At 36.2% G+C, this 10,002-nt stretch overlaps 1 pseudogene; it reads right to left on the bottom strand.

Moving 5' to 3' along the window:
- Window positions 1-200: 200 nt before the first annotated feature.
- LOC119986135 lies at window positions 201-2,021 on the bottom strand (annotated as a pseudogene).
- Window positions 2,022-10,002: the final 7,981 nt, after the last annotated feature.

The raw sequence follows: 10,002 nt of genomic DNA, 5'->3' as shown, positions 1-10,002 counted from the left end.
GGGATGGTGGTAGCGGTTGGTGGGTCGTTGATTGATGCAGCATTCGCGGCAGTCAGGTATAAGTTATATTATGTCAAATTGCGATGATAGATTATGTCAGATTGCGATGTCTTATTGTCAGTGTGTATGGATGATATGAAGACCGATGTGATGCCCATTTGGCTCCGGTAATATCCATTCTTTAGGTAAAGGGAAGGGTCTTGACTCAAGTAATATCCATTCATTAAGTAAAGACAATCAAGGAAGGAATGAACTCCTCAATGGAGCAACAAAAAACTTGAAGGGGAAACAAATAAATAAATCCTTTCAACTTGGCTGCGCTTATGCACTAGGAGGCTTGTACAACTTCTCAACCATCTTCCTGTATTCTGCAATGGACAATAAGAAAATTAAATTACAGAGCGACCAGGATGGAAACAACATAAAGGGGATTTCAAAGGCAGAAAAAAAAGATCCACATATATACCTTCTTGATTACTCCATAGCTGCGCTGCTTGTGTATTTAGTGGAGAGCTTATGTTGGGTTCTGCATTTGACATAAACAAAAACCAGACAATTTAACAACGGAAATTGTGAAGAGTATTTTTGTCCTATTGTTACTCAAGCTTGTTAAACTGATAGAAAGGAGAAATACCTCCTAGCAGACTCTGGATTGATAACAAGATAATTCTCACATCATAAGCAGATGATCACTTGTCTGGAAAAATGCATCATAGTTGGAACAGATTAACTATGCCAGAGAAAAAAGTTTCAATTGGGAAAACCAAAAGAAGTGATGCTGAAAAACTACCTGGAGAATATCTAAGCAAATGTTTCCATAGACATCAACATTGGGATGAAAGCAGCCGGTTTCGAACTTCACCTTCGGAGACTTGAAAGGGTAATCAGTGGGAAATGAAAGGGATAGCCTGTATTCTGTTCCTTCAAAGATTGTGTCTTTGCTTCCTGTGATTGTCCCTTTCCAGCAGAATATGTTGTCCTCCTCAGGGAAGGTAGATATCCCAGAGTCTCCACCCATCTGTATAGTGTATTGACAAAATAAATTAATTGTCTATTGCATCACCACAATAACAAAGAATTTGGAAGAGAAAAAAAGGAAAAGAAAAATACAAACTTGTGCATCTGTTGTTCTCTGGTTACAAAGATTTCGTTTTCATCATTTATTAGGTACCAAGCAGACATCAATGGATTTAGGATTTAGTCAACAAATAAGAGATTTGAGTACAATTAAAATTTGAAAGAAGTTTTTTTTTTTTTTTCTTGGGAATTTCATGGTATTCAAGAAAACATTAACGAAATTGGAGAGACGATTCTTACCATTAAAGCCATCAATTCAGACTGCAACCTGTTCCACAAAAACCAAAAAAAAGAACAAAAAATTAGAACCCTTGAAAGTCTTCAGTACTTAGATGATGAGATGATGATAATGATTGTCATATAAAATCAATCCTAAAGCTCACCGATCCATTTAAAATTAATTTTCAAAAATCAAAATCCAAACATATCAAATATAACAATAAACCCTAAAATCCCCAAATACAGAAAACCCAATACTTGTTCAGATGTTCTCAAAAAGGAATACCTTTTGAGCATGGATTGAGTGTCAACAGTCTTGGATGGCGGTGCTGGCTGCTTTGATGCCGCCGGAGTAGCCACTTGGGCGTTGCCTTGGTAACCGTTAACGGTGGCCATATCTTTTTCTTTGTTTATTGATTCAGTTAAAGAACGCTCAATTTTACAAATTCAAGAAAATCGGTGACAAACCACAACGGACTTTGTTGTTAAAGCTAGTAAGGAAAACAAAAAAAGAAGGAGAAGCTAAGAAAACATAGTGATTCTTCTTCTCCTTCTCCTTCTCTTGAGGGATTACAGAGAGCGAGAGCAACAAAGAGATAGAGAGAGGGGGAGAGAGATGAAAATAAATCAAGATCTTACGTGTTTCATAACAGCAGGAGGTTTAGAAGGAGATGAGAAGGATGAAGAATGAGGTGAGAAGAAACAGAATGAAATCATGTATTCAATAGCAATTCACAGTTACTATAGCATAATACAAAGACAGTATATAAAGGCAACGGTACAACGGTCAATAGTGACAATCTATCAGAATTGACCGTTGTCATGTACAGATATAACCGTTGCAAAGAAGACAGAACAATTCAAAGATACAAGAAGGATGTGTTGGGCTGAGATAGTCAAGAGAAACTGACTTGGGCTTCTCAACAAAACCCATACTAAAGTAAGTAAAGAAAACAACTAAGCCCAACCAATAATTGGCCCACTAAAGAGTGCCCTAATCTTCGTCTTCATCAGCAACAAGAGATCAACATTCTTCATCCTCTTCTTCAAAGTTAACACCCCCCCGCAAGCTTGACATGAATGAACGTGATTTGTTCATCATGTTAAGCTTGGACAAGAGAATTCTGAGAGTGATAATAGGAATGCCCTTGGTGAGTATATCTGCCGGTTGTTCCTCCGATCGCAGGTAGCTAAGTATAATTGTTCCTTGTTCAACCTTTTCTCTAGTAAAGTGACAATCGAGATCGATGTGTTTTGTACGTTCATGGAAAACCGGATTATTGGCGATGTGAATGGCCGCCTGATTGTCACAGTGAAGAGTCATCGGAAGTTGAATTTGAATTTGCAGTTCTCGAAATAGGTTATACATCCACTGAAGTTCGCTGGTTGCAACCGCCATGGACCGATATTCAGCTTCAGCCGACGATCTAGACACAGTTTTCTGTTTCTTCGATTTCCAGGCAATAAGTGCATGTCCAAGCTTTATGCAATATCCAGTGATGGACCTCCTAGTATCAATGCAAGATGCCCAATCCGCATCACAATACCCATGAACCTGCAAATTGACAACAGAGGGATAGAAGAGTCCATCTCCAATGGTGCTCTTGAGGTATCTAAGAATTCTGTTTCCTGTGCTCAGATGAATGTCAGTAGGTTTCTGCATGAATTGTGCTAGGGTATTAACCGAGAAACTCAAGTCTGGTCTGGTAATTGTTAAATACATGAGTTTGCCTATAAGTCTACGGTATTCTAGTGGATCCTTTAATTCAGTTCCAGAATTAGAAGATAACTTTAGATTTACATCAATAGGTGTATGAACAGGTCTACAATTGATATAGCCAGTTTCTTTTAGTAAATCTATGGTGTATTTCCTTTGATTAATAAAATATCCTGCATTTGATTTATGAACTTCTATGCCTAAAAAATACTTTAGACTTCCAAGTTCTTTAATCTTGAAACATCTGCTAAGGTAGGCCTTTATGTCATTAATAAGATCATGATCATCTCCTCCTATGGCCATGTCATCCACATAGAGTAGGGGTAGGATTGTTTTCGTTTCCTTTCGATAATAAAATAATGAATAATCAGATTTTGATTGAATAAAACCATATTTGAGCAAAGCTTGTTTACACTTCACATTCCACTGTCTAGAGGCTTGTTTCAAGCCATAAATAGATTTATTTAGTTTACATACATAGCCATTAGGGATATGATAACCTGGAGGAGGCTTCATATATACTGTTTCATCTAACTCTCCATTTAAAAATGCATTGTTAACATCTAAGTGTTCTATTCTCCGTTTGTACATGCTGGCTAGGGCTAAAAATATTCTTACTGTTGTGATTTTAACTACTGGAGCAAATGTCTCAATATAGTCAAAACCTTTGCATTGGTTATATCCTAATGCCACAAGTCTTGCTTTATATTTGTCCAATGAACCATCTGCATTAAATTTAGTTTTATAAACCCATTTACAGCCTATAGGAGTCCTATCTTCAGGTAGAGGAACAATGGTCCCGGTATCATTTCCTAACAGTGCATCCATTTCAGTCTTCATAGCATCACACCACCTAGGATCCTTGGAGGCTATTTTGTAGTTTTTAGGTTCAGTGTGACTTACTATGTTGTTTCCATAGGCCAAATGTGATTTAGAAAAATTCTGTTCATTCTTAACATTATTCATGTATTTATCTCTAACTGTGATTGTGTTTATGTTACAATCATAATCCTCCAGATAAGTAGGTATTTTCTTAACTCTCTTTCCTGCATCATGATTTCCTGATGTTCCTGTAGTTTTATTTTCAACAAGTTCTGGTTTATTTTGCTCACTTTCTGAGTGATTTTCCTGCCCTATTTTCTTATGTATCTGACATAAGTCTTTGTTTATGTTATCGTCACATTTTGTTCTGTCTCTTAAGGGAAAAATATCCTCTCTGAATCTTACATCCCTTGAGACAAATATCTCACCAGTATGCAAATCTAGGATCTTATATCCCTTCACTCCTAGCTGATATCCTAAAAACACTCCTTCTCTTGCCTTTTGATCAAACTTAGAGTTAGGAGGTTTATTATCTTTGGCTACACAATAACAGCCAAAGGTTCTTAAGAAACTATGATCTACCTTCTTTCCATATAAAACTTCAAAAGGACTCCTTTTCTTTAACACATCAGTAGGTAGTCTATTTATTAAAAACACTACAGTTTGCACACAGTGACTCCAGAGATTCTCATGAACTCCAGCCTCAATTCTAATGGTCCTAGCCACATTTAGTATATGTTGGTGCTTTCTCTCAGTGACTCCGTTTTGTTGTGGAGTATAATTGCAAGTCCTTTGATGCAAAATTCCTTCCTCAAGGTAAAAATCATTCATCTGAAATTCTATCCCATTATCACTTCTTATGCTCTTGATTCTCTTATTAAATTGTGTCCTTACATATTTAATGAATGCACATATATATTTTCTAGTTTCCCCTTTGTTGGTCATAAGATATATCCAAGTGTTTCTTGAAAAGTCATCCACTATTGTTAAAAAATACGTAAAACCTTCAGATGAAGTAACAGAATTTGGTCCCCAAATATCCATATGGATTAACTCAAATGCTTCCATTGATCTAGTTTTGCTTACACTAAATTTACTTCTCTTCATTTTCCCCAAAAGACATTCATTACAATTTTCTGTTTTCTCTTGATACTTAGAACCTAGTAGTCTAGTTACAAAAGGAGAGGGATGTCCTAGCCTCTTGTGCCATGTCATAAAATTCACTGCTCCCTGAACATTGCCATCAATCTTTATGTCATTTCCTCTTGCTTCATGCATCAAGTAGAGTCCTTTACGTAAAATTCCCATTCCAATCCTCTTGCAGGTGTTCAATTCCTGCATTTCACACTCTCTATGTGAAAAAGATACTATATGTTTCTTATTCTCAGTTAGTTTTCCTACTGAAATCAAATTGACAGAAAAGGTAGGCACACATAATACATTATAAAGCATAACATTATTTCTTAACCTCACTGTGCCAACGTGTGTGACAGTGTGTTTGTCACCATTAGGAAGTATAACAAATGAATTTATGGCAGGATAAGAGGAATAAAATAGTGATTTGTCGCAGATAATATGGTCAGAAGCCCCACTATCAATTATCCATGTATATAAGTCATGTTTAGTACTAATTGAGTGATTACCTGCCACTGTAGCTGCTGTTCCAATATGGGAGGTTGTATCTCCATTGTTGGCATTCAGCAAAGCAAGCAGCTTTCCACATTGGTCATTTGAGAGTTCTACTTTGCCCTGGCTGCTCACTGTGTTTTGACTTCCATTACTTTGCACTTGATTTGCAGTATAATTTCTTTCTTGATTCCAGCTTCCTGGTCCAGTCCTCTGCCTCTTTCCATTGTCATTGGGATACCCGTGTATTCTGAAACAAGTATCCATGTTATGATTGTCTTTCTTGCAGATTGGACAAAACATGCTCTTCTTTGTTTTCTACCAATTTCCACCCTTTTGAAATTTGGAATTTCTATCAAAGCTTTGGTTTCTTTGTTGGAACTTCTGTTGATCTTTCTGTGGCTCATTTGATTGTTGACTTTTCTGCACATTCATTGACATTGGAATTTATTGTGCCTGACTTTTCTGGTTATATCCAATTTGGTTTCTTCTTCACAAACCATTCCAAGAGCTTTGTTGACATCTGGCAAAGGTTCCATAACTTGAATTTGAGTGCTTATTGCTTTGTAGTTCTCATTAAGCCCCATGACAAATTGCATGAGCCTTTCTTCTTCTTCTTGTTCTAAGATTTCCTTCAGCAAATCACAGTTGCATCCTCCACAGTTGCATTTGGGTCTTCTTCTGTACCTGTCATATTCTTCCCAGAGAGTTTTCAGCTTTGTATAATAATCCATTACTGTGGACTCTCCTTGTTTCAATGTTGATATATCTCTGATGAGCTGAAACATCCTTGTGCCATTCTTCTTGGTATATCTGTTTTTTTAGTTCATTCCACAATTCATGTGCTGTTCTTGAAGTGGATAAGCTCATCATGATCTTTTCTTCTACACAGTTGGAAATCCAGCTTTTCACAAGAAAATTGTTTGTCTTCCAGAGCTGAAAATTTTGATCTGTTGGTGCAGGTGCTTTGATGCTCCCATCTACGAACCCAATCTTGTTCCTAGACTCAAGTGAGTCTATCATACTATTACTCCAGAATGTGTAGTTTGATCCAGTGAGCTTTACTGGGATTAAATGTGTGATGGCGAAGTCACAATTCTGCAAGTTGAATGGATTCGGAAAGTTGTAAGAAGAGGGGTTAGGAAGAAGACCAGTCCCTTCCATGGCTGGAATTGTGTTTTGTAAATTTGTTGTGGTATTCATCTTTTTTTGGCCTCCGACTATACACCAAACGAAATGGCTTCGATACCATGAAAATAAATCAAGATCTTACGTGTTTCATAACAGCAGGAGGTTAGAAGGAGATGAGAAGGATGAAGAATGAGGTGAGAAGAAACAGAATGAAATCATGTATTCAATAGCAATTCACAGTCACTATAGCATAATACAAAGACAGTATATAAAGGCAACGGTACAACGGTCAATAGTGACAATCTGTCAGAATTGACCGTTGCCATGTACAGATATAACCGTTGCAAAGAAGACAGAACAATTCAAAGATACAAGAAGGATGTGTTGGGCTGAGATAGCCAAGAGAAACTGACTTGGGCTTCTCAACAAAACCCATACTAAAGTAAGTAAAGAAAACAACTAAGCCCAACCAATAATTGGCCCACTAAAGAGTGCCCTAATCTTCGTCTTCATCAGCAACAAGAGATCAGCATTCTTCATCCTCTTCTTCAAAGTTAACAAGAGAGGAGAGTGGCATGCTTTAAAATGATGTGAGCGACGGGCACAGATGCCGTCGTGTTGATTGGTTTGTTAGGGATTCAAAGTCTTTTTGAACGTTACAATAATGTCAGCGGCGTGGATTCTTTTCTTGCTTAACTCAAACTGCTAGTTTTTCCGCAATTTAAACCTTTCTCGTGATTTGCTAACATGCGCAGTGAGCGCAAGTTGAGTCTATGATTGACTTATTGGCCAATATGGGTCTAGTATGACAGGCCATTAAAAAAATAGGCAATTGCAATGGTCACTATTTGTTAGGTCAGTAAAAATCAATACAGGGTCCCACCTCTATTACATAAAAAGTCAAGCCAAACACGTCTCTCAATACAACCACATCAACAAAACACATCTCTCAATATAACCACATCAGCAAAACACAAATTCCTATATATTTTTCCTTCTCACTCAACATGGAGGTCAACAAATTCTCATGCCTTCCATGTTGTCCACAATAAAACTACACCAAAACACAATATTCCAATACAGCTACATCAGCAAAACACAAAACCTTATACAACTACATCAGCAAAACACAAAACCCTATACATATTTGTTGGTTCAGACAAAATAACACCATTGCAAGTGCCCTGCCGTATTGTTGTGACCCAATAATATTCAGAACCCCACCATTTAGAGATTAGAGAAGAAAAGTACATAACGTGTGAATATTTTGTATAATTAAAACTAAGGAATTAATTAATTACGTTTCTTCTCTTTTTGACAGAGGGGGTTTGAGGAGGGGTCGGATTTGAACTGACGCCCTAATAGGTGAGTGATCATTTACATGCAACGTGATTATCGTTCACCCAATGGCTCACTTGCATTGCGTTTCTTCTCTTGTTTACTATTTGTTTGATAAACAATATTTGGACTACAATGACGGATCTTGATTATTAATTCATGCCTCTTTTAGTGCTCGTTTGGCACACCATATATGGCCACAATATATGGCTCCATATGGTTTTCATGCATAAAACATCAATTCATGGGCACGAATTGCATTTTTGTGACAATTTATGGCCTAAAATGAAATTGTTCCGAAATCAACTATTTGGAGACCATTTGACATTCCATTTACTTGTTTACCCTCCAAGTTGCTCTAAATAATAGTATACCAGAGTCCATTTGACTCTCGTGTTCTTCAAGCGAAAAGCTTCTCATTCGCGTAAAATTTTTACCCAATATCCGATGGTATGGCACAACCTCTCCTCTACAGCTGCGCGGCGCGACCTCCATCGACGACAACAATCTCCTCTAAAGATTCTCCAATCGATTGCTTCACACATTGGTAAGAGTCTCTCTTGTTCAGGGTTTGGTTATTTATAGGTTCTAATTAGGGCATATTTTGATTTTAACCCTAACCTTTGTTGTCGATTAGGGTTTCTTAACCAACTGTATGTAAACCAATAATTGATCTATTCCCGTTTTGACATTGTTCATTTTTAGTCTATACAAATATGCATTGATTGCGTAGGAAAATCAATTTGCAGTCTTCGTGTTCATACTCTGCTTCAATGTGGAAAATCCTTGATTTATACATCATATATGTATTTTTATGCGTCTGTTGTTTTGCTGGTTTATACCTATCACAATCTGATTTTACTTGCTCACAAAAATCATGGTCCAAATGAGATGCCATAAAAGAGATTTCATTCCTGGCTGCTTAACGATTTGCCGATGCATAAGCATAACAATGGTTTAGTTTTTTTTCCTTTCTTTTTGGTAATATATTTGGCTCTTTATTTCATGGACAAAGGGCAGAAATTTGGTATGAGTTTCATGCTCCTCCCCCTCTTGAATTTCTGAAAATTTTGGCATAATTAGGTGATTTTCCACACAATGTCTATTGTGGGAGATGCTTCGGTGCCCGACCACCTTCATGAAGATGTCGATGATGGAGTTGACGACTATTTGGTCATTGATGATGTTAATATAACTCAGTTTCGTGACATGCTCGCAAATCAACTATCGAGCGCAATATGATTATTTTTGTTTATATTAGTAATATTCAAATGAGATATTTGTATTAAGTTATTAAGCAAGATAAAAAATGTTATGAAATATGTATGAATTTGTTAAATTATGTACGAAATATGTATGAATTTATGCATTAAAAAATTTGTTAAAATTTTGTAAAAATATATAATTATATTTAAATATTATGTATTCATTTAATAATGCTATAATTAATTTTATAAATTATTTACAATTTATTTTGCTATTTATTTAAATCTGTTACAACTTAAATGCATAATGCCACTCCACATAATTTGCACAACAATTATAACACTATATATGCTACCAGTAAAAATTATACCAAACACCTATCAACATTTCAAGAATTATTTCTGCTATCATTTATTATCACAATTTATTATTTACAATATACGTTACTGATCAAATTGTCAACCAAATGGAACCTCAATCATATTTTCCATACAAATTAAGAAGCACAAAGATCCAAAATCCTCCATTGATATTTATGGATTAATTGCGGGTTGCCACAATTTTCACTCAAAATCATATTAAATCAAAGTCTTAAAATGTTGTCTGAGTATTTTGGATATTCATAATGTTAGAATATCATAGATTTTGGGTCCTCAGCCAATAAACTTCATCAAATTCAAATGCTTTGGTTTACTCACCCTGCACCTGCAAGCTCTGTTCATCGCGACAGGGATAAAAACATATTCTGTAAAAAAGAGCTGAATTTCACATCATTTAATCCTGATTATCCACATGAGAATTGTGAAAAACCATGCAGGAAACCTAAAATCATCTTAGCCGCATTACGCATATACACAATGTATTCA

Source organism: Tripterygium wilfordii, chromosome 19 (assembly GCF_013401445.1).
Source record: "Tripterygium wilfordii isolate XIE 37 chromosome 19, ASM1340144v1, whole genome shotgun sequence".
Taxonomy (NCBI): Eukaryota; Viridiplantae; Streptophyta; class Magnoliopsida; order Celastrales; family Celastraceae; genus Tripterygium; species Tripterygium wilfordii.
Note: the sequence above shows the minus strand (reverse complement) of the source record. Positions and strands in the feature narration are given on the sequence as shown.